Source organism: Oryctolagus cuniculus, chromosome 15 (genome assembly GCF_051225735.1).
Source record: "Oryctolagus cuniculus isolate XC-2025 breed Fujian yellow rabbit chromosome 15, ASM5122573v1, whole genome shotgun sequence".
Classification (NCBI taxonomy): domain Eukaryota; kingdom Metazoa; phylum Chordata; class Mammalia; order Lagomorpha; family Leporidae; genus Oryctolagus; species Oryctolagus cuniculus.
In genome coordinates this window covers 77,336,268-77,358,423 of record NC_142881.1, presented here as the reverse complement: position 1 = coordinate 77,358,423, position 22,156 = coordinate 77,336,268, and the positions used below count along the sequence as shown (strand labels likewise).

The 22,156-nt window shown below is 46.6% G+C and overlaps 1 long non-coding RNA gene across 6 annotated transcripts; it reads right to left on the bottom strand.

Moving 5' to 3' along the window:
* Positions 1 to 5,829: 5,829 nt before the first annotated feature.
* LOC149122086 (uncharacterized) lies at positions 5,830 to 21,272 on the bottom strand. Of its 6 annotated transcripts, XR_016221362.1 has the most exons (4): positions 20,955 to 21,272; positions 20,495 to 20,533; positions 15,216 to 15,299; positions 5,830 to 6,149 (listed from the first exon to the last, which is right to left on the bottom strand). It is a non-coding gene; the product is annotated as an uncharacterized LOC149122086 (long non-coding RNA). The 6 variants fall into 6 exon arrangements; XR_016221366.1 differs by lacking the exon at positions 20,495 to 20,533 and having other exon boundaries at positions 5,831 to 6,149; positions 15,216 to 15,303; positions 20,955 to 21,269; XR_016221365.1 differs by lacking the exon at positions 20,495 to 20,533 and having other exon boundaries at positions 5,833 to 6,149; positions 20,955 to 21,266.
* Positions 21,273 to 22,156: the final 884 nt, after the last annotated feature.

Below are 22,156 nucleotides of genomic sequence, written 5' to 3'. Positions count from 1 at the left end.
GGTTCTGGGTGCATGTTGTAGGTCAGATGGAACCAATGGCTCAGTGGCTGCTTCAAAGCATCCAGAAGGGAAGTGAGCTGGGTGGCACTTGGGACTGTGTCTGGGGCCTCGGGCATCACTCACTGGGAGGGGTTGCAACAGGGAAGGGGGTGCAGGGTGCCAGAATGGCCCTATTGGTTATGCAAACTGGGGACTCAAATTACCCTGAGCAGTAGTTCCTGGGGATACACAGTCTCCAGCCAAGATAGGGGGGCTGCAGCCCATGGCCTGAACCCCAGCAGGTTCTCAGAGTCCCTTCCCAGGCACCTGGCCCTCAGAGGAGAACACAGAGGCCAGAGGCCAGAAGAGCAGGGAGCCCCCTGGAGGCCAGAGGAGCTAAGACCCCCTGAGGGTGGCCTCAGCTGTTCCTGCCCCACCCCAGTTCTACAGACCCCAGCTGTCAGGACTACCTTGAATCAAAATGGTCTCACCCCACAACCCTGGACCTCCCTTCAGAACCAGCCCTCTCTGGAATCAGAAGAGCCCTTCTGAAGCCGATGTCAGCCTGTTCCTCAGCACTCCCCACCCATCCACCACCTCTGCTTTGGACCAGAGCCGGGTATGACAGCATCCTACCCCTGCAATGGCCTCTACCCTCAAAAGTGCGGTCACTTTACTTGCCTAGTGGCTTCTCAGCAGGGACTGAGCCATTCCCAGAAGCCCCTGGACAGCACAGACACAAACATAGTCTCAGGCAATGCTCTCCTGGGCAGGCGCTTCACCAAGGCTGAAGGGCAGCCTAGCAAAAGCTAAACTGGCAGCAGGTAGCATTTCCAGCATGCAGTCTCTCCCATGAAGGCAGAGAAGGAACTCCTTCCCTCAGCGGCCCAACTTCCGGGAGCCAGGGGTGACTCCAGCAGAAACCACGACCTCGTGCAGAGGACATGCTGGAGAAGCCCCCAGGGCCCTGGTGCACTGGATTCTTCCTGGGAGAACCTCATTCCTCTCTGTTCATGTCTCCCAATCCACCTCCTGCCCCCAAATCCCCTCCACCAGGAGTGCACATCGTCCCCAGCACATGGGGACTGAAGGGGACAGCGTCCATGGAGCTGCTGGGAACTGCACATCCCCACCTGTATCCAGGCATCAGTAGGGGAAGCTGCCATGTTCTTGCCTGATCCCTCCTACCTAGACCACTCTGGCCATTGAGACACTTCCCTGGAACTAGGGTCTTAGAAGCCCATTCACTTTTAGTGGCTGAGATTGCAGGCAGAAAGCTCAGGCACTGTCCATGTCCATTGTGGAGAACAGAGCCAAAGAAAGGAACACAGGGAGCTGGTGCCCAGGGAAGAACAGGAACCAGAGGTGGGCCCGAGGGTTCCTGAGGCCACTACAGCCAAGCCTCTCCAGGGATCCTTCCAATACAGCCCTGTCTTGCATAAGCAGGCTCCAGCCTGGTTCTTCCCTCAAAACCCAGAGGATGTGGGTGCATAGGGCAGGGGGCAGGGGTGAAACAAAGCTGAGGTCAAGCGTGTGAAGCTCTCAAATGCCACCCAGAGCTCAGCCGCTCCCCCCACCAAGGCGTCAGTGTTGCTGAGCCAACCACCCATACATGTAGCATTGCAGGAGATGGACAGCAGAAGCAGGTGCAGCCAGGGACATGGGCCACAAGGTCAGCAGAGCTGGCTGGGACAGCTGCCTGGGGTACAGGGAAGAGGGAACAGAGAGTCAGGCAGGGGGTGGAGAATTAACAAGGGAAGAGATTAGAGCATTTTAAGGAAAACCTCATTTTCAACCATGCTCCCCGAGTAAAGGGGGTTGGTGGATCAATGGAGGTGACATCGGCAGTGCAGACTGAGGCTGGTGATTCGGGAGCTCTGACCAGACAGCACTGTCTCTGCAGGAAAAACCAAGACGGAACTGGAAAGATCAGTGCTGACTCCGCATTTGTCTCCACCATGAGATGCCGTGTCCAATATTGCCATGATAATTCAGCTGATGGAAATAAAATGATTCCATCTCTTGACAACAGGTTTATGACTCTTCTATTTTAAAAACAAGAAAAATGTGAGTTTTTTCCTTACCAGCCACAATAACTTAAATGAGTAACATTCTTTTCAGTGCATATATGTATCGTGTTTTTCTCTTTTTGAATAGCTGATACATATATATGACTGTCTTAGAAAACAGAGCATAGAGGGGCGGGTGGTAAACAGTGAATCTTCCCCTCCCCCACTGTGCATTTAAAGCACTGATACTGGGGTTGGCATCCGGCACCATGGCTAGGACGCCACTTGGGATACCCGCATCCCAGATCAAAACATCTGGGTCTGAGTCCCAGCTCCATTCTCAATTCTAGCTTCTTGGAAGGCAGCAGGCAATGGCTCCACTAGTTGGGAGACCTGGCTTGAGTTCTGGGATCTTGGTTTTCAGCTAGGACCATCCCTGGGTGCTATGGGCATTGAGGATAGGATAAGATTGATCTCTCTCTCTCTCCCTCTGCATTTCAGTAAAATTTAAAATAAAAAAGTGGGGTCTACATGGCATAGCAATTTAAGCCACCACCTGTGAGCTAGCAGATAAATCTCTCTATCCCTAACTCTGCCTTTCAAATAAATAAATATATCTTTTAAAAAAAAAGTGAAAATAAAAATTTGAAGCCACAGTCTCCAGTTTCTTGCTGCTCCCTCCAGAGGTGGCTGTAGATGCACAGTGACCTGGTTGTGCAGCCCTCCTTCTGTGTACACTGCAGCACTCCTTGCTTTTCCACTTAATATGGCATGAGAGTGTTTTCTCTCTGTGTGGGTAGACTGCCTCTCATTTTTAAATGATTCCATGGGGGCCAGCACTGTGGCTCAGTAAGCTAAGCTTCCACCTGAGGAGCTGGCATCTCATATGGTTCAAGTGCTGACTACTCCACTTCTGATCCAGCTCTCTGCTATGGCCTGGGAAAGCAGTAGAAGATGGCCCAAGACCTTGGGCCCTTGCACCCACATGGGAGACTGGGAAGAAGCTCCTGGTTCCTGGCTTTGGATCAGCACAGTTCCAACTGTTTCGACCATGCAGTGAACCAACAGATGGAAGACCTTTCTTTCTCTGTCTCTCCCTCTCTATAACTCTGCCTCCAAATAAGTAAATCTTTAAAAAATAAAAGAAGTGACTCTGGTATTTCTGTGTATTATTTTCTTTACTGTATTTTACTTGATAAGATCCCAATGGATGAACTTTTACATAGCTTGCATTCTTTTACTAGAGTAATCAGAGCTGTAGTAAATGATGTTATGCTTTTCATGGGGATACGCCTAGGACAAATTCCCATAAAGGAAACTTCCAAGGTAGAGTGAATGGAGCAGGCTTTGGGCACAGTACTTATGTCACCACTTGGGAAACACACATCCCCTAGCAAAGTGCCTGGTTCAAGTCCTGGCTGCTCTACTTCAGATCCAGCTCCTGTTAACGTGCCTGAGAAAGCAACGGAAGATAGCCCAAATCCTTGGGCTCTTTCCACCCGCATAGGACACCAAAATGGAGTTCTGGGCCCCTGCTGTTTACAGCTGTTTAGAGCATGAAACAGCAGTTAGAACATCTCTATCTCTCCCTCTCTGTCATTCTGCCTTTCAAATAAATAATGTTTTACAAAAAGCGTTCGCATGCCGGAAGTTCCTCTCCAGTGGGATTGCACTGCCAGGCAGTAGAAATTTCATGCTATGGGAGTCCAGGTGCAAGGTCATCACATCACTGGGGGCCTCACCTGTGAAAGTGAGGAATGTAGTTCTGGTGGCACCTGGTTAGTTCCCCAGAGAGTGACTTGTTATGGAGAGCAAGCCAGGGCCTTGAATCCCTCAGTCTTCCCAGCTGGCCCGGTCTCTCTTCTGCACCTGCTGCCACCACTCTGATGCCATCTGCCGTGAGCCCCACACCAGAGGCTGAACAGATGGGGCCACCTGATCCTGCCCTTTCAGCTTCCAACATGACGAGCCAAAAAACTTCTCATTATACATTTCTCAGCTTCAGGAATTTTTTAATAGTAACAACAAATAGACCAAGATACCTTGTTAATGGTACCTTTTAGCCATGAAAAAATCATTTTATTTTATCAGCCAATTTATCCATCTTCTCTCTTTAAGACTGCTGGATTCTGCGAGATCCTTTCAAATGCCTTTTCTATGTTAAGATTAAAAGGTGTCTTCATGTTTACTTTTGGTTCTTTTATTTTTTCATTTGTGAAAGATTTTAGTACTCAATATATGGAGAATTTTTTTTTTTTTGGTTTAAAGAGAGAGGTAGAAATTCAACTTTATTTTTTCCTGGTTATTACCTGAGTCAGTGCCTAAGTAACTACAGCTTCCACATGGCACCAGGAGGCTCTTTGCAAGCTCTCCCCTGAGGCAGCTGTATTAGGTTCTTGCAATGCTTACCATTCCTCTCTGCAATGCTGAATGAATTACGCCAACAGGCAGCTCCAAACGTCTGAGGCTCTCCTCCACCTGTTTACTAGCCATTCCTAAAGATGCAGGGAGTGAGATGATAACTCAGGCCATCTTCCTGATGGGCAGAGACTGTCCACCAGCCAGAGAAAGGATGAAGCCCTCTCCCGCACACCCTCACTGCACCCTGTGTTGGCTGTGCTGGCTGGAGGGGCAGTCACACTGAGACAAGGAGCAGCAGGCTTCCTTTCCCCATGCAACTGAATCCAGCAATGCTGATTCCCAGCCATGTAAGCCAGAGGTCTCAGTGGGTCTGGTGTTCAACTGTCCACCTGTGCTACAAGACGGCAGCAATAGACGTGGGATGGGCTTAAAGGATCCAGCAGATGATGGGCATGGCTTCCGGGGTGGGGAAGGAAGGAGCACCTGGAGCCTCAGCTTCTGAAGAGAGGCACGCAAGAAACATGGCCACCCAAAGAGAAGGAAGCAGTGGTGTGCAGGTTGTCACATCTGAGCGATTGCAAACACAGGAGCACCACACACTGATAAACTTTGGAGTCCTTTATTGCCCAAGATTATGCCCTAAAGAACTCTTGACTCCAAAGCTCAAAGAAACAGGGTTTATAAAGGCAAAAACCACAAGGTTGGGGGAGGGGGAATACATGGTTACTAGGGTCAAGCTGACCTAAGGCCTTTGGGAAGTATCAATTACAACCTTGACAACAGACAAATTACAATGTTAACAGTATCCAGGTGCAGCTTATCTGTTTTAAGCTTAAGCAATCATACTAGGGAGTTTCTATGCTCTGCCAAGTGGGATGCAGTGAACGGTTATTGCCTGAGTACTGTTATTGTCTAGTTTTAGATCATAGTTTTAGAACAGCATATTTTAGAGCATAGTTTTAGATCAGTTTTAGATCATAGTTTCAGACCAGAATATCACACTGGGGGTGCTTTCTCAAGATGGAGTCCCGGGTGCTCAGAAACAGAGTTTCTACTGTCAAGGTGTTACTTCAAGAATAGCAGAAAAAAAATATTTTAACTACAGGCTTCAGCTTCTCATTTAAATTAAGAGAAACACAGGGTCTGCAAAACAAGAGACACAGGGACAGGGACCTGGTTAAGAGAAGAAAAGTGTTAACAAATTGCAGAGGAGAAAATCAGTGAAGAGGAAGAAAAGCTCAAGAGCTTGTCTCTCAATGCTGAGAAGAACAAAGCTATAAACACACAGCAACTGCTGATGCTGTGGAACGAAGGGCACAGGGTTGGGGGCACTGCACCTGAGGGGTGGGGGCACAGGGCAGATAAGCAGTCATCAGAGAGACAGAGTGCTCTCCAACAGGCAAACAATATTCATGAAAAGGAGTGACAAGGGACTCTCTTCTGGCAAGTCTAAATGTTAACAAGAATAAAGAGAATCCCGTAAGCATGAATCGGGGGACAAGTGGCATGGGATGGGGATGGGAGTGGGAGGAGATTCAGATTTTCCCTGGATGACCAGTGTCTCCCTGGCAGAACACCAGACTTAAATGCACTGGAGTTGATCCAGAGACAAAGGAAACCAGGAAATGTGGTAGTGAATAATGAGATTCTGTAAGCACAGATTGGTCTAAATATTTGTTGTAGAGCTCAGAGTTGCGGCACTGTGGGACAAGTCACCACTGGTGATGTCAGCATCCCATATCAGAGTGCTGCTTTGAGTTCTGGCTGCTCCGCTTCTGATCCAGCACCCTGTCAGGGCACCTAAAAGGACAGCAGAAGATGGCTTAAATGTTTGGGTCCCTGCAGACCACATGGGAGACCCAATGGTGCTCCTGTCTCCTGGCTTCAGCCAGGCTCATTCCTGACTTTGCAGCCATTTGGGGAATGACCCTGCAAAAGGGAGCTCGCTCTCTCTCTCACCCTTTCAAATAAGTAAATCTTCAAAAAATTGTTGTAAATATGGTTCCAAGAAACACCAAAATCTATTATTAAACAGGATGGGGGCTGGTGCTATGGTGTAGAGGGTAAAGCTGCTGCCTGCAGTGCCAGCATCCCATATGGGCACAGGTTTGAGACCTGGCTGCCCCTCTTCCAATTCAGCTATCCCTCTGCTATGGCCTGGGAAAGTAGTGGAAGATAGCCCAAATCCTTGGGCCCCTGCACCTGCATGGAGATCTAGAAGAAGCTCCTGGCTCCTGGCTTCAGATAGCTAAGCTCCAGCCATTGCAGCCAATTCAGGAGTGAATCAGTGGATAGAAGACCCTCCTCTCTCTCTCTCTCTCTCTCTCTGCTTCTCTGTAACTCTGTCTTTCAAATAAATAAATAAATAAATCTTGAAAAAAAGGAGGTAAAAATGAATAAAACATGATATCATAAAATAACTTTTGAATATGAAACTTAAGGGAAAGTAAATGTGTGTTCTTATATTTAAATTTTCATGCTGATGATTAAAGGAAACTATAGTAAGGTTTTTTTTAAGTTTTTGTTTATTTACTTAAAGTGACAGAGAAGAGACAGAGAGCAGAAGAAAGAGAGAGAGGGAGATTGATTTCCATTTATTGGCTCACTCCCTAAATGCCTGTAACAGAGCTGGGCCAGGACAAAGCCAGGAGCCAGGACTCAAGTATTTGGACCATCCTCCATGGCTCCCCTACTCATATTAGCAGGAAGCCAAAAGGAAAGCGGAGGTCAGATTGGATCCCAGGCACTACCATATGAGATGCAGGCCTCCCAGGGAGCAGCCAAACCAGCCGCACCACAAGGCCTACCTCCCAATGAGGCATTTTCAATTAAATCCTTTCAGTTGTAGAATTCAAAAAGTGTTTTGAATCTATAAATCATGACAAGGGAAAGAGAGAATCAAATAAGACAGTACATGTAGCAAAGGAATAGGAGTGGGAAGACTTTTGGCAAAGCAAAAACAAAATGAAAAAAATTAGGTTGAATGAACCTGACAAGTATAAATCACTAAATTACCATCCTAAACCAAGAAGACCACTTGCTCTCTGCCTCAAAAGTGTAGTTTCAAGCTGTTTTCAAAACTGTACAACAAAGTAACACAGAAAGGCTAGGACTGGCCCAAGGTCCCCCAGCCAGCAGGATCAGAGGTGTGATGCTTCTATTTCTACACCAACATAAATCCAAACAAATTCCCAACCTGCTAGATTGTCACCAATGTACATTCTGAGGCAACACAAATGGTTAACCTGAACGAAGACGATTATCCTGCCTTTGGTGGCAGTACATTCTACCAGGACACGCTAATATTCAGGAAAAAAGTTTATACACCAAATAACATAGCCTCAAATAGAATGAAGCAAAATCTGTTGGGAATAAAAGAGACTTTCAAAAATGCGATGTTACATTCTGTTATATTCTGCACCACTTAACGTCTGTAAAAGACAAAATAGGAAAGTTAAAGAAATGAAGCTCTCAAGTCCTAGTCTTCAAACTGTCCAAGGAACAGCCAGGAGGAGGGCCAAGGAAAGACAACAGAAGGCCAAGCTCAGACCCCTCCCTGCCTGGGTCACTTGTCCCTGACCTTGCCTTTTGGAGAGAACAGCCATGAGACAGCAGTGAGGCCCAGTTCTGTGCTACAGTTTACAAATCCCATGACACCACTCTGAAAGCCAGGTCCAACCTCGGGAGAGGTTAGAATTTAGCTTTAGTGCCTCTTTGTATACAGCAAGATCCCAGCAACCCCTGCAGCCCACACGCAGGGGAGAGACGTGTGGCTGGGTGCACATTCTGAGCTCACCACGCAAAGGCTTTTGTGCTGAAATTCTGTTAGCAAATTTCCATATCCCAGTTGTCAATCAGCAATTGATAAGTAATTGGAAGGTAATGTGTTTTGATTTTTTTTTAAGCTAAAGAAGCTCAAAAACAACAGTGTTCTTTGGAACAGTTTTTAAAATGAGTTAAGACTTTTTTTTGTTTTTCTAAGGTTTGGGGGAGGGTAGGCATATGCAAGAAATATTTTAAGAGGCATATATTGTTTTCAGTAGGAAAATCATGTAACAATGAAACATTTCAGACATCTGTTTTCAAAATGCACTTTTCCTTAGCACAGCCTTTTGTCAGAAAGCAGTTTCTCACTTGTTAAATGATTATCTTTGCCTTAAAGAGACAGATTAAATGTGTTTGTTTCTTTAAAAATACCTGCTTGGATGAAAGGAAGTCATCGATTTTGGGTTATCTTACTTTAAAAATATATATATTCATTTACTTATTTATCTAATTTATTTATTTGAAAGGCAACCTACAGACAGGGAGAGACATAAAGAGATCTTCCAGCCATTGGGTCACTACCCAAATGGCACAACAGCTAGGGCTGGGCCAGGCTGAAGTCAGGAGCCTGGAACTCCATCCAGGCCTCCCACATGGGTATAGGGGCCCAAGCACTTGGGACATTTTTGCCGCTTTCCCAGGCATGTTAGCTGGAAGGTGAATCAAAAGTGGAGCAGGCAGGATTCAACCCTGTGCCTCTGTGTTGCAGGCTGGGGCTTAGCCCGCTACACCACTTCGCTGGCCCTGGACCACCCTTCTGTATGGGAAAACAATGCATCTCTCTGAATCTGAGGAATCTTTGAAACCCTTGCTGGAGACACCCGGCTGTCTTCCAGGAGGGGCAACCCCCTGCTCTCCACCAGGGGCAGAAGATCCCATTGGCTTTCTAACTGCTGCCAATGGCCCTTCAGGACCCACCTTAGTTGGGGTGTGTCCTAACCTGAGAAGAGATAATGGAAGACTTTCACACTTGGCACAACCCCTGACTACTCCTGCTCCCTTTTACTTCCCCAGTAGCCCCTGTTCCCTCTGTGGCTGCACTGATGCAGTTTCCTGCCTTGCACCCCATGAAACAGCAGGGTTTTAAAAATCACTATTAAAGAATGATGGGCTGTTGACAGACCATCTTCTCTAGTGCATTAGAGTGGCTCAGCTTTCATGCACACACACACATGTACACACACGCACACTCGTGCATATGCATATACACACATGTGCACACACACGCACACATATGCACACCCATGTGCACGCATATGTGCTCAAGCACACACACACACATGCACGTGTGCACGTACTCTCACACACACACAGTGCACTGGGCAGTGAATTGCTGTCTATCCTGGTCTAAAAGGAAACACCTCGGAAACACCCATCTTCCGTCCAACGACAGAGCAAACCTTCCCTATCAAAGAATCTGTTCTGAAACTCATTTCTTCAAATATACGACAGATCTTACCTTGTCGCTCCCCATCTTCGTGGAGGAACGACACTAAACCCTGCCTAGGCTTCATATCCGAGTCACGGCACCATTATGTCGCTCCCCCTCTTCGTGGAGGAACGACACAGGACCCTGCGCTGTTCTTTCGTCTGCTCAGCCCTCCCCGGGTTTGCTGCTGGTTCTTCCCGGGTTGGCTACTATCCCTTCCACCTCCGTGGAAGGGCAGTTCCCCCTGGCCGCATTCCCCACTTCCGCAGGGGAGCGGCACACCGCCGGCCGGCTCTCTCGGGGGCTGCACGGGTTCCCTTAGATGTTCCCCATAGATGTTCCTGGTGAATGCCGTCTCTCTCCTCCTTTATATTCCTCCTCCGCCAATCCTAACTCGGCTGCCCACACGCCGAGTACGCTGCTCTCCAATCAGGAGCAAGTCCTACAGTTTATTAGTTGAACTGGAGGCAGCTGTGCGGAAGCTGTTTACTTCTCTCCCAGTGCCATATTGTGGGAGAGCAGATGCATAGAATAAGTCCTAATTCGAGTAACTTAGTCTAGTCCGGATTGCTCCCCACATTACCTGCCTTCAAATACGTTTTACTGACAAAGAAATGCCCTTTTACTCTGTCAAGATAGGTCTTTCTGTATAAATTCAAAGACTTTTGCCATGAAAGGAAAAATAAATATGTCCCTTATGATGGGTGGTGTTTGGTTTTTCACTATACAAAACAAAATCTCAGAATGGTTTATGTAGTCTAATAGATTTGCGATAAAGCTCATGGGGCTTAGACATGGCTGAGAAAGTGACAAACACTTATCGTGGGGGCCTGATGGCTCAGGCCTGAGAGGCCCTACTGTCCTGAGGCTTTGCTGACTGCAGGCAGCGTTCCAAGGGCAGCAGCTGCACCCGGCACCTTCTGCTTCCCAGGCCCGAGTGGGGAAGACCCACCTGGGGCTGAGAGAAGCATCACTCTCCTGCTTTGCTTTGTGTACTAGTGCTCACCTCATTAGGATCATCTTCTATCTCAGATCGTTTTGCAAGAATCTTTATAATCCTCTTTTCCATTTGGGAGGAATGAGTTTTGTTAAAGCCAGAACATTATATTCACATCAACCTAGCCGGGAGCAGGTAAACCGTGATGCATCACAACAGGCTAGAAGCTGATAAAGGCAGGGTGAAGATGTGTCAACCCTCCTGCCTGGAAAATTCCACACAGAAGTGAAAATGTAAGATAGGAAATACAAGCAGAGAAAGCGAGCACACCTGCACAACTTTAAAAATATAGAAGACAGAGAATGAGAGGCAGAGGGTTTTTTAATAGAGAATTACATTTTTTAAAAGTCCATGTATACGTACTTAGAAATATAAAGGCATAAATGAACAACACTGATCCAAGATTAAGTGAGAAAATTTGACAACATTAACATACAGGGAAAAAATGTGAAAATATTGCTAAAAATTTAAGTTCACTTAAGATCTTGGCTATTAATCATTTTCCCAGTAACTCCCTTCTTTTTAAACATTTACTGTATTTTGAAGGGCAGAGGGACATACACACAGAAAGACAGAGAAAGAGAGAGAGACAGACTATCTTCCATCTACTGGCTTATTCCCCAAATGGCCATAACAGCTAGGGCTGGGCCAGGCCAAAGCCAGGAGACAGGAACTCCATCAGGGTCTCCCACATGGGTACGGAGGCCCAAGTACTTGGGCCATCTTCTGTTGCTTTTTCAGATGTATTAGCAGGGAGCTGGATAAAAGAGGAGTAGCCAGAGCTTGAAACAGTGCTAGAATGTGGGATGCAGGTCTCTGAAACATCATTTAATCTGCTGCATCACGCTAAACCCTGCCTTCAAATCTCTTAAGAAAAATTCTTCTGCACTGGTGTTGTGGCATGGAGGATTAGGCCACTGCCTGCGATACCAGCATCCTTATGGGCTCTAGTTTATATCCTGGCTGCTCCACTTGTGATCCAGCTTCCTGCTAATGTGCCTGGGGAAGGCAGCAGAAGATGCCCCCAAGTGCTTGGGCCCCTGGCACCCATATGGGAGACCTAGATGAAGCTCCTGTTTCCTATCTGTGGCCTGGCCCAGCCTTGGATGTTGCAGCCATTTGAGGAGTGAACCAGTGGATGGAAGATTCTCTCTCTCTCTCTCTGAGTGTCTCTGTAACTCTGCCTTTCAAATAAATCTTTTTTTAAAAAATTTGTCAGTTACAAAGCTGAGAAAGGAGCACAAAACAAAGAAACCCCCCATAAAATAGCTGGAAATACAAATGAAATGATTTGTAAAATTGAATCTATTATACAGTCAACTAAAGATACAAGGGGGCTATGTAAATAATGATCTATGCCAAAAAAGGATGTTTACTATTTGTGAGTCAATGAAAATACTGTGGCATATCAATAAGTTATAAAAAGAAAAACTATATTATTCCCTGAACAGAAGCAGGAAAAATGTTTGATAAAATCAACATCCTATTCACAGCTAGGGAAAAAAAAACCATCTCAGTAAAACTAAAGCATATGTATTTTAAATATTTTATTTGTTTATTTGGAAGGCAGAGTTACAGAGAGGGAGATCTTCCATCCACTAGTTTATTCCCCAAATGTCTGCAATGGCCAGGGCTCGGCCAGGCTGAAGTCAGGAGCCAGGAGCTCCATCAGGTCTCCCATGTGGATACAGTGGCCCAAGCACTGGGATCATCTTCTGCTGCTTTCCCAGGTGCATTAGCAGGGAGCTGGAGCAGAAGCAGAGTGGCTAGGACTCTAACTGGTGCTCCAATACGGGATGCTGGCATCATAAGCAGTGGCTTAACCTGCTGTACCATAATACTAGCTCCAATATTTACTATGTTCAAAGATCAACCAAAATAGCTATCCAAACCACCAAGAGGGGTCATAATGGGTTAAGCTGCCACCTACAACCCCAGCATCCCATATGGGAGCTGGTTCAAGTCCCCGCTGCTCCACTTCTGATCCAATTCCCTGCTAATACACCTGGGAAAGCAGCCAAAGATGGCCCAAGTGCTTGGGTCCCTGTATCTATGTGGGATACCAGGATGAAGCTCCTAGCTTTGGCCTGGCCCAATCCCAGCTATGGCCATTTTGGCAATTTGAGGAGTGAACCAGTGGATGGAAGATTCTCCTCTCTCTTTCTCTCCCTCTGTAACTCTGCCTTTCAAATAAATAAATCTTCAAAAATACAGCAAGAGAGCTCAACAAGACGATAATTACAAAATAAATAGGCATAAACCATCCAATTTTTATACAATAGAAAAACATTGATAATTTAATATGGGTAAAAATCATTCATAACAACAAATATAATGTAAAACACCTAACATTCAATTAATATGTGACAAAATTATGTGAAGAAAATTATTTAATGTTCTGTAAAAATAAAGCTTGAAAAACAAAAAGCTATATCATAACCATACATGGAAAATTAAGTACAAAACTATTTTGCCTATTAATAAAATAAAATAGCAATGGAATTTTTGAGGAGCTCACCAAAACAAATGTATTTCCTCATAAAAATTGAGGAAGAAAAATTTCTACTTTTAAAAAGAAGAGAATAATATGTATTTCTGATCACATAAATGTGGCAGTAATGAAGAATTAAAAGGCATTAAGGAAGGCAAAAAATGGAGAAACTCAGAAAATAACCAATGTATTTGTAATACTACTTATATAGTAAGAGAGGCATTGGGGTTCAGTGCATAAGAGCTTTATTTAATAAATCATGCTGGGATAATTGCTTGAACACTTAAAAATAATAAATTAGACCTCTACCTAATACCACACACTAAAATAAATTGCAAAGCATTTATGAGCTAAATCTAAGAAGACAGAGTGAGTCTATAGCCCAGAGTGTAGGGTTTAGACAAGGGGCTGGGGGCACAGGGACAGGAGCAGGGGACCTGCTCCAGTTTCCCTGCAGGGAGCTGGCTCTTCAGGGGCTGTTCCAGGAAAGCTGATCTTGCAACTTTGGACTCAGCAGGAGCCAGACCTCTAAAGGCACAGAAAGCTGGGAGACACCAGCCAGCCTGGAGCTGTGAATGACAATCAATGGGTAATGCTTGCACAAAAAGGGCCTGTGCACTGCTCACTAAGTCCTGGATACTCCCCTAACCCCTGCTACAAGAGCCCAGGCAGACTGCTTCTTGGTGGAGGCAGTTTCTTTAGGGGACTAAACTTTTCCACAGTCACCTTTGCTTGTCCCCAGGAAACAAAGCTTTTCTCCAACAGCACCTGTGGAGGCTGAGTACTCCCAGGCCCCACAGGTGACCAGGCCCAGGGCCTGCTAACAAATAGCTCTGTGACCTCAGAGTAGAGCAGATCATTGTAAACATAGGAATAAAGGACCAAAGGATCAGGAGAAGTCTGGTTAGTTTTACTACCCCGGATTTTTAAGCTTCTGAACATCTATAAATACCCTAAACAAAACTGAGAGTACTGGTGAAATAGAAAAATAAACAGCAAATGAAATATACAAGGATACTCAAAGAGTTTGTGGAAAATAGAATCAAAAGATAAGTTTATTTTGGTGCAAGGAAATTTTTAAATTTGTGTATACAAGCAGCTTTTGAAAAGTTCATGGAAAATGCATATTTATAAAGAAACTGCATAAATTTCAACATATTTTGCAGCCAAATAAATTTACCTTTTCATCCCATTTTTCCACAAACTTTCTCTTTAAAAAAAAAGATTTATTTATTTTTTATGTGAAAGGCAGAGTTACAGATAGGTCTGCCATCAGCTGCTTCATTCCCCAAATGGCCACAGGGCAAGGGGGCAGGTCAGGCTGAAGCCAGGAGCCAGGAATTCCAACCAGGGCTCCTGTGTGGGTGGCAGGGGCTCAAGCATTTGGGCCATCTTCCACTGCTTTCCCAGGTGCATTAGCAGGGAGCTGGATCAGAAGCTGGGACCTGAACCAGCACTCCTATGGGATGCTGGTGACACTGGAGCTAGCTTAACCCACAACACCACAGTGCCACAGCATCACACCTGCTACACACACACACACACACACACGCAACCTTTCTAAGGATTCTCTTATCTCATACATGAGCAGGCACTTTGCATTGTAGTGGGTTCTCCAGCAGACAGCCTGGCAAAGGGCACAAGAAGCCAACTTTTAAGGAAATGAATGAAATGTAAGCATGACATAAAGGAATAGTTCAGCTCCTATGAAATCAAAATAATGGAGCACAGCACACCAATGAGGCGGTGTGGTTTGCACAATAGATGGACCGTGGATGTTTTTGTTTTTGCCTTGCTCTGAGTGGCCTTGGACCCAGGTTAGTGAGGCACAGCAGGATGGCCATCCGTCTTGGCAGAGGATGCAGACCCGGGCTGCCTCTCCAGGAACTGCTCTGAGCCATGGACCCTGGGTGTCTTATCAGGCCACATGCTCCAGGAAGCATTGTAAGAAACTACTTAGAGGAGTGCATGAGATGCTTGTCAATCACATCCATCACAGGCATTATCCATAATACCAGAACCAGTAGCAGCAACCTAAATATCTACCAACAGATGATGGTGCAGCAGCAAGGGACAGGTGCAATCATCAGTGGCTCACTCCAGGGTGAAACAGTGACACAGTACCGGGCAGCAGATTATGTAGTGGGTGAGTCTCCAAGGCATGCTAGAGAAGGTGAAGGCAGCCCCAGTGTGCAGTCCACTCACCTGCTGGCTTATGAGAGGAGAAACAGAGACTGGCTTAGCAAATAAGAAAATACATCCTAATTTAATTTTGTTCCATGCTCCTTTTCTGCACTTCAGGTTTTACGGTGAGCATGGATTACATTTATAAATTCAAGGGAAAATAATAAATCTTTCAAATTTACTCTTCCAATGTATTTTTTAAAAACACATTTGCCTCCAAAGTTAGCACCTTAGCACACTCCCAAATAATCCATTATTCATTCAGATAAACTCAGGTCATCTGTCCAAAATTCCAAAATTCCAACGGCTAACCACAACAGTTTCAGACCTTCCACCTCCTTTTGGCTCTGATCTAACTGACACAGAACATAATATAACACACTGGCAGGAAAAAAGTATACAATGAAGTTGTTTCCTTTTAACCCGCCAATGGGGAATTTATATTCTAGCAAGCACTTCTTGCTAAACCTGCACAAGTATATTACAAGTCTTGTAAAAATGCCCATAAAGTTTTGACTCAGTTTTAAAAGACAATATGTAACAAATAGGCTCAATCGGGGAAAAAAACACATCATTTAAAAATTCCCTGATGCCATGCTGCCAATGCAGCCATCACATGGGAGTTAAAATTTCTCCTTCAGGGAAGGAGAGAACTTCCACTTTGCTTATTGCCCTGTCTAAATACTGATGGAGTTTGTGGACTCAAAAGCTTCCATAGCCTTGGCAGCTCATGACAAGAGCCTTGAGTGATCACTGATGTCATAAATAAGATTGTCAATGGTTAAATCAACATCAGGAGTCACTGTGCACTTGCTCCCCATGTAGGACTTCTGTCCTTAATGTGTTGTACTATGAGAATTAATGATAAAACTTGTCTTCAAGCAATGCTTTATACTTTGTGTGTCTGTGGGTGCAAACTGTTAAAATCTTCACTTAGTGTAGAGTTAATCTTCTATATATAAAGACAATTACAAATGAATCTTAATGAAAAATGGTCTGGGAGAGGGAGTAGGAGGTGGGATGGGAGTGGGGGTGGGAAGGTGGGTATGGGGGAAGAACTGCTGTATTACGAAAGTTGTACCTATTAAATTTATATTTATTAAATAAAAGCTTTTTTAAAAAAAGCTCTCCTTCAGGGGTCTGCCATGTAGCGCACTGGACTAAGCCAGTGCAATGCCTGCAATGCCAGCACCCCATATGAGTGCTGGTTGACTCCAAGATGCTCCCTTTCCAATCCAGCTCCTTGCTAGCACACCTGGGAAAGCAGCAAAAGATGGCCAAATTGCTTGGGTCTCTGCTACCCATGTGGGAGACCCAGATGGAATTCCTGGCTCCTGGCTTCAGCCTGGCCCAGCACCAGCTGTGTGACCACTTGGGGAGTGAAACAGTAGGTGGATGATCTTTCTGTCTCTCCCTCTCTCCCTGTAACTGCCTTTCAAATAAGTAAATCTTTTGTAAAAAATAAAAATTAAAAAATATATAATAAGATTTCTCTTTCAATCTGTTTGGCAGAATATAACATAGCAAAGCAAAACAGATCAACCAGGACCAGCAGCCCTCAGTCCTCAGCAGAACCATGGCTGCCCTCCGTCAACCTGCAAAGGAGCCACAGGGCACTTAAGGCATGGGCAGCCTCTCCTTTCACCCAGCTTCCAACTTCAAGTGCAAACTCCAGGCCAGGAGCAATCAGCTCTCAGGGCACCAGAGCCCAGGAAGGTGCTTATCCAGAATCCTCCATGCTCCAACAGCCCAGAGCCCAAACGAGTGACGGGAAGATGAGCCCAGATGGTGGAAGACAGAGAGACAAGCGAGGCAGAGTGTATGACCGTCAAAAAGGACTCTGAACTTACACCCAAAGGAACGAGCTAAGGGCAGCACTCTGAGTCTCTCCAGTAAGGACCCAGGCACTGTGCTTAGATGCATTCTTCCTTGAACCTCTCAGGCAATTGAGGTGAGAGGTGAAGCAATCTACTCACGTCACAAGCCAGGAATCGGAGTGCATGATTTGAACACAAATCTAGCTGCAAAGACCCTGCTTGTCTGTCAGCGCACTTCCTGGGAAACAGCCTGCGTGGCTCCAGCAGGGAGAAGCAGCTCACACAGGGGTCCTGGACAAGGAAGTAAGGGCTGAGTGCCGTGGACCCACCTTCTCCCCTCTTTGCCCTGCTTACTTTTTCTCTGCATCTCTGCAAGCCTCCTGTCTCCTAGTCTGCTTTGTCCTATGCCCCTTGTCTGGGCTGCTACCAGCCTTGTCATTTCTTTCTCCCAGCTGTGCACCTGCTGCTCATGGAGCTGAATCTGTGTTGCCCCTGCCCTCTCCCTTTGCATACACCACAACAAAGTTCTGAACGGCCAGCTGCATAGACGCTCTCGTAATAAAGAGCATTTTCAAGAAAAGTAAAAGGAAGGAAAACTACTGCATAGAATGAACTACATATATGAGGATACTTCAATAAGTTTGTGAAAGGGGTGCACATTCGGCACAGGGGTTGAGTCGCCACTTGGGATGCCCACATCCTGTATCGGAGTGCCTGGGACTAAGTCCTACCTCAGCTTCCAATCCAGTTTCTGGCTAATTTGCCCCCTGGGAGGCAACAGGTTAAAGCCCAAGTAATTGGGTCCCTGCCACCCACTGGAGAGACCGGGATTGGGTTCTATGCTCCTGGCTTCACCCTTCACCCTGACCCAGTCCTGGCCATTGCAGGCATTTGGGAAGGTGAAACAGTGGATAGAAGATGTGTGTGTGTGTGTGTGTGTGTGTGTGTGTGTCTTTCAAATGATTTTTTAAAACTGAAGAAAATGTAATTCAAAGACAAATCTTTGCACTAAAATAAAACTTTTCTTAAAGATTTATTTATTTGAAAAGCAGAGTTACACACAGAGAGAAGGAGAGTCAGGAAGAAAGAGAAAGAGAGAGAGAGAGAGAGGTCTTCCATCCACTGGTTTACTCCCCAGTTGGCTGGAACAGCTGGAGCTGCACCAATCCAAAGCCAGGAGCCAGGAGCTTCTTCCAGGTCTCCCATTGGGTGCAGGGGCCCAAGCACTTGGGCCATCTTCCTCTGCTGTTTCCCCAGGCCATAGCAGAGAGCTGGATTGGAAGTTGAGCATGGCCGGTGCAGCAGCTCTCTAGGCTAATCCTCCACCTGCGGCACTGGCACACCAGGTTCTAGTCCTGGTCAGGGCGCCGGATTCTGTCCCGGTTGGCCCTCTTCCAGGCCAGCTCTCTGCTGTGGCCAGGGAGTGCAGTGGAGGATTGCCCAAGTACTTGAACCCTGCACCCCATGGGAGACCAGGATAAGTACCTGGCTCCTGCCATTGGGTCAGCGCGGTGCACCAGCCACAGCACGCCGGCCGCGGCAGCCATTGGAGGGTGAACCAACGGCAAAGGAAGACCTTTCTCTCTGTCTCTCTCTCTCACTGTCCACTCTGCCTGTCAAAAAAAAAAAAAAAAAAAAAAGGAAGTTGAGCATCCGGGACTTGAACCGGTTCCCACATGGGATGCCAGTGCAGCAGGTGGCGGCCCCACCTGCTATGCCACAGTGCTGACTCCAAGATATTTTTGAAATCCATGTGGTTTTTCTTCATAATATGGTTTATGGTTTCTATGAAATATTTGAAAATCCCATGTAAGCATGAATTTCAATTTTCTGTGCCACAACAGACCTACCATTTAAATTCATTTTCCACAAACTTTGTGAAGTAGAATGACAGGCAGATCTTCCATCTTTTTTTCACTGATGTGGCCACCACAGGCAGGCCGAAGCCAGCATCTCAGAACTCCATCCACATCTCCCATGTCCGTGGCAAAGGACTCAAGTACGTGAGCTATCATTTGCTGCTTTCACAGGTGCATTACATGGAGTCAAATTAGAAGTGGAGCAGCTGGGACTCAAACCAGCACTCCAGCATGGGATGTGGGTGTCTCCAGCTAAGCCACATCACCTGCTCCTTCTACAAACTTTCTGAAGTAGCTTCATACAGTTCACTAAATAAAGGAGCCTGATACATGGATATAGCTATAGCTACAGAAACAGAGGCCATCAAGACCAAATCAATTTGGGAAGCAGCAGTCTTATCTCCTCTTTACCATGTAGATGAACACGCCTATTAAAAGGCGGCAAGGTCCTCCATAAAGGATCATTTTCTTATCCCAAATTTCCTTAAGCACCAAGTCCTCCTTGGAGAACATTTCTTAACATTTCATGGAATATTGGAAATACAATAATCAATTAAGGAACCTGGTTTGAGAAAGGCTGAAAGCCATGGTAGTGGCAGAAGAGTGTGCCAGGGAGGCCAAAGAGTGTGCCTACTGCAGCCATGTTCTCACTCTCTTCTTCTTCAGCTGTCTGGTCTACCTCTCCCCTGGCCACCATTCACCAATGGGCAGGGAGATGTGGACTTGTCCAGACACTGGCTCAATTCTCTAGGTTGAGGATGAGTGACTAGCTTCTCTGGACATTGGATTCCTTACTGGTCAAATGAGTGTGATGATGCCTGGATTTGCACCCACCTATCAGGCCTGAACCTCAAGAATACATCTTGCTGAACACACTAGTGCAACCCACACCCTTCTAACCAGTCTCTCCTGAGTTGCTCTCCTCCACCAGCAGTCGATACGCTTCCTGCTGAGAGTCTTCATCCTCCGTGTCTAAAATTGCTTCGAGTTTAGCCTTGCAAGTGCTAACTCCGGCAAGTGTGAGTCTATTTCTTGAGCTATTTCCATTTTCCATTTGTTAGAGACAGATGCATGCAATTACTGGAACTTCCTTCCAAAGCACTCTGCAGATATCTGAGACAGAACACCTTCTCTTGGCTGCTACACAGGAGTGGAGGATTAGGGCTGTTGACAGTCCTACCTATAAGAGAAGAGCTTCCAACCTAAATTTTCCTAAAAATCTCCCTTCTTGGGATTTCTGTGCTCCAGGACGGTGTCCCGTATCCCATCCTCAAACCCTCCTTGTCTTCATAAATTGGTTTTAAAGCTGTGCCTCCTGCCTTGTTGGGTTTGCTGTGCCTTCCAAGCCTCGTGCTCCCTGTGCAACTGCTCCCCTCATAACAGCCTACACAGCTTTCAAGGTGTAGTAATTCATCTTGGACACAGATGTGAAGTCACTCTTTAATCTTGGAGAATATAACATGGTATTTAATTACTCAGAGACTAGAACATGGAAACACAGATACATTTTCCTTGTTACATATTAGAACAAAGGAGACCTTACCTGGGTCCCTCCTGCTCCCATGTCCTTGCATTTCCATTCCTGGGGAAATACCAAGGCACTAAGCTCCCTTCCACATGCTCTGGGATGGGAAAATATTCCTGACAGAAGGCCAGGGTGTGAAGCCTTGAGTTACCCAGGAAGCTGAGTAAAAGAGCCCCCTGGGCTTTGCCCTCCATTCTCAAGGCTTCCTATGTATTGTGAATCTGAATCAAAAGCTTGGCCCCAGCCCCTAAGTGGGGTTGAAGCACTGGAAGAGCAGGGACTAGGGAGACAGAGACTTGGATGAAGATGCCTGCCCCACTCTTTAAGCCTGGGGGAGCCCAGCTCTGGACTGGAGTGTCTTTGAAAATGGCTGGCTTCTTTCTTCTTTTTGAAACCACCCGCGGGGTCCTCAACACCCCCAGATGCCACCACCACCACCGGAGATGCCCAGGAGCCCATGCAAGGGGAGTTTTCTCACCTCTGCCAGGTGCAGGAGAGGCCTGGAGCAGCACATAGCACTGCTGGTCACACAGAGCTGACCCAGTCTCCCCACACATTCCTGGAGCACACTCTGCACTGGGCAGGTGAACAGGGGTGACAGCAGCTGTGGGAAGAGCCTAGCCCTGCCTCCACCTGGGCTGTGCAACAGAAAGGGAGACTCCCTGAGCAGCTCAGGTCCTCCTTAGGGGCGGCTTTTGAATCCTTTTCCCCAGGTGCATCATTTCAACCCATTCCTTCCTCCCCATTCTCACCATCACAGCTTGGGGAGGCTCGGTTGTCCCCACCTGTAAGCAGTCTCTCCATCCCAGCCACATGCTCCTGCAGGCTCCACCTTACTGACCCAGGCAGCACTTCAATAACAAGAACCTGGACAAGGTTAAACTGCAGGGCAGGCACCAGCGTCTCCTTCTCCAAGCCCATCTGCCCTGGTCTCCTTCTCTCACCACATCTCATATTCCATGCTCCACAAACAGCCACAGAGATCAGCTCACTGCAGTGAGGTCACAGCATCTTCCAGCTTCACCTCTCTTAGAGGGGAATTCAGGTCAGGGGCTGTGTGGATGCTCCCCACCTCAGTCCCTGCTCCTGCCTTCTGGCCATTTATTTCCTCTCTCTGTTGCCTGCTCCATTCATTCCCAGCCTTGCACTGGCTCCTTCGTGCTGGAATCCACTTCCCAGACCCTGAATAGCTGATCCCTCTGCTCACTGCTGTCACTCTGTGGAAGCCTTCCCTGACCACACTAAGGAGGACCACACCCATGGAGGTGACAAAGTTAATGTGTTTCTCCCTCTGCTAGATGTAAGCTGCATAGGAGCAAAATCATGCCTGTCTTGTTTACCCCTTTGCTCCCAACTCTAAGGCTAGTACTTGGCACATTCAATGAAGATTGGATGGGTGTATGAATGGTTGGGTGGTTGGGTGGATGGCTGGATGGGTAGACTGGGGGGTGGATAACTGAATGGATGGTTGAACAGGTGGTGGAGGAACGGATGGGTGGATGGATGGGTAGATGGGTGGAAAGATGATTGCATGGACACCACATCAGCCCTGGCTACCTTGCCTAATTCCCCACTCTGCTCCTCCCCCTATTTCTAGCCTTCTGGATTTTGTGGTATTTGTATGGCAAGCTTGGGAATAAAGCTTCTAATGTCTCTCAGTATCATGCTAGCTCACTGTCT